A 2,856-nucleotide genomic window follows, 5' to 3' on the forward strand; every position below is an offset into this window, starting at 1 on the left:
ATAATATGCTAATTAGCCTGGATGTCCTTCCAGACATCCTTCCAGACGACCTTCCGGATGAAGCTGGGGCTTCTGGCACCCGGATCCTGGGTGCCAGAAGGAAGCCAGTGCAGGCAGTGGGGGGAGTGGGGGGGGAAGACCTACTATTGCACGAATTTTGTGCATCGGGCCTCTAGTAAATAAATAAATAAATAAACAAACAAACGAATAAATAAATAAATAAATAAATGTATTTAGTGTCTGTTGTTCTGGCAGCACATATATGAAATTGGAGCAAAATAGAAATTATTAAATGGCCCCCAAGCAAGAATGACAGGGACATTCGTGAAATGTTTCATATTTTTACAATGTTATGTGTCCATTATATCTTAATGAATTAAAATAAATGCACTATTTACAATAAAAAAGAGAAGATAATAGATATTAAAGTTGTCTTTATATCATAAGTCAAACAATAATACTGATACCTGATTTAGGGCCCAGGTCAGGAGAACCTTTAAGTGTATGACTTGTTACCCCAAACCCTCCCAGGTACAGCCTATGGCTCCAGTAATCTGTTCTACAAGATTCTGGGGGTCTGACAACATTCTTGTATGCATATCCATCTCCCTCATTAGACTGAGACACGTCAGAGATGGAGAGTGTGACTTTCCAGCAGCAATCACACTGCTCAGCACTTTGTAGAAACTCAAAGCATATTTGTGAGGATAATGAATGCATAAATGAGTAACTATTCACTCCTGGTCCTGTATTTCTCCAATGCAGTCAAAATCTGTTCTCATAATGAGGACCACCTGACAATCCAACAGACTACAGTGCTTTCAGAATTAAGAGAGAAAGGGGGCTTTAATGTTAATTTCTTAAAATTAGCCAATCACTCATCAAGGATGGCAAATCAGTTTCAGCTCATGTGCTGAAACTGAGGGACTGGAAGCAGCTCCTGGGTTCAAGACTGACTTGGGCAGGGCTGAGTTAGCAGAAGTGAACTTGGACTGTTAAGCATTGCCCCTGAGGAGATGACGATGGCCCATGTGCCACATGCCTTTCATCTCCAAAGAGCTAGTCAGAGGATGTGCATATTCATCTGTAACAGGAACTGAAAACTGGTTTTGTTTAAAGTAGCACTCCCAATCTTCCCCGCTCCTCCTGGGAAACAAGGGACATAGTTAAGGAATGAGCAAGGTAATGACCGTAAGTATTTAAGTCCAGGTTCTTTCTTGACATTAATAGTACAACCATTAGTCCCCACGTGGGAGAGATGGCAATGGAATATATTTTACACAATCTCTTCTCCCTGGAGTGGGGCAGAGAAAGAGAAAGAACGGCCAAACATTAAAGCTGTAACTCCTAAAACAGGTATTTCATAATTGCTACTTAACAACAATTTTTTAAAATGAAGTGAGCAGCTGCAGTAATTATAGTTGACTTGTCAAAACCATTCAGTATTTGTTAATTTTTGATAGGTAGCCTTTTCTCCATTTCCTCCAGGATCTGGAAGGTTGAAATAGGGTAAGTGAATGTCTTAAATGCTACAGGCGATATGCATTTCAAAGAGGGTCCTTTGTTTTGCTTTTTTTCCCTTAGATCCCTGTTTATATCCAAGATCTCTGTGAAGTAGAAAGTAATGCACTCTAGAGGAAATTGTTTGCAAACCCAAGAGAGAATTCAAAATTATGGGTCAGAGCCATTTGTTTGCAATTATAATGAAAATTCAGGGTTAGATTTCAGTGTGATGCTTGGTCATTAAAGTATTGTTTGTGCTGCTTTACCTGAGAAATTAAATAATGGATTCTTAATATCACTCATGCTGGTCATGTCCCCCAGAGTAGGGAGAAGCTTTCTGATGGAAAGCAGACATCAGTGAAAGCTGCTGTGCCCCACAGAAAGACTCAGCCAACTTAGGGAGAGCATTAGTTCAGAATGGTGCACCAAGTGGGAGGAAACACATGAAAGCCCACAGATGTAAAGCTCCTTGCTCTTGACAGAGTGGGCCTTTGTACAGACATTTAATAAAATCCAGGAGGGAAAAAAAAGTTGAATCCATTTAGATCTTTGTTTAGCAACACTTGGGCAGCAAACTATACTCCAGAGAAGGAAGTTTAACTTGTTTTGGGAAGGACCTCATGAGTAAAAGATCTGGGCAGAGCCCTTTAGGTTAAACATGGGGAAGTTTGGAAGGAAACAACATGGGAGCAATGCAAATATACTAGAGTCAAAAGAAAGTGAGAAAGAGGGAGAGAAACAGGAGCGACCGCAGATAAAGACAACGTGATAACTGAGATTGGCAATCTGGAAGAATTAAAAATAGCAATAAAAACAGGAGACTTCAGAAATTGCATTATTAAAAAAGAAAGAAAGAACACATCTGTCCCTGGGTAATGTTTCCAGTGGTAAGAGTGTTGACTCCTAAGAGTTGCAGGCTTGATTCCCTCTCAAGGGCATATACCTGGGTTGCAGGAGATAACCATTCAGTGTGTCTCTCTCACATTGATCATCTCTCTCTCTCTCTCTCTCTCTCTCTCTCTCTCTCTCTCTCTCTCTCTCTCTCTCTCCTCCACCCCTCTACACTCTTTTTAAAAAAAATACATTTTTATTGATTTCAGAGAGCAGAAGTGAGAAGGAGAGAGTGAAAAAACAATGATAAGAGAGAATCATTGATCAGCTGCCTCCTGCATTCCCCATACTGGGAATCTAGCCAGCAACCTTGGCATGTGCCATGACCAGGAATGGAACCTTGACCTCCTGGTTCATGGGTCAACACTCAACCACTGAGGCACGCCAGCTGGGCCCCTCCACTCTCTTTAAAAATCAACGGAAGATCTTGAAGGGGAGAGTGGATATTGTCGGAAGCCTGAA

At 41.1% G+C, this 2,856-nt stretch overlaps 1 non-coding gene across 1 annotated transcript; it reads left to right on the forward strand.

The window, feature by feature from the left end:
* The first annotated feature begins 241 nt into the window (after positions 1-241).
* On the forward strand, positions 242-344 carry LOC118652288. Its single transcript, XR_004966544.1, has one exon. It is a non-coding gene; the product is annotated as a U6 spliceosomal RNA (small nuclear RNA).
* Positions 345-2,856: the final 2,512 nt, after the last annotated feature.

Source organism: Myotis myotis, unplaced genomic scaffold (genome assembly GCF_014108235.1).
Source record: "Myotis myotis isolate mMyoMyo1 unplaced genomic scaffold, mMyoMyo1.p scaffold_m19_p_3, whole genome shotgun sequence".
NCBI lineage: Eukaryota > Metazoa > Chordata > Mammalia > Chiroptera > Vespertilionidae > Myotis > Myotis myotis.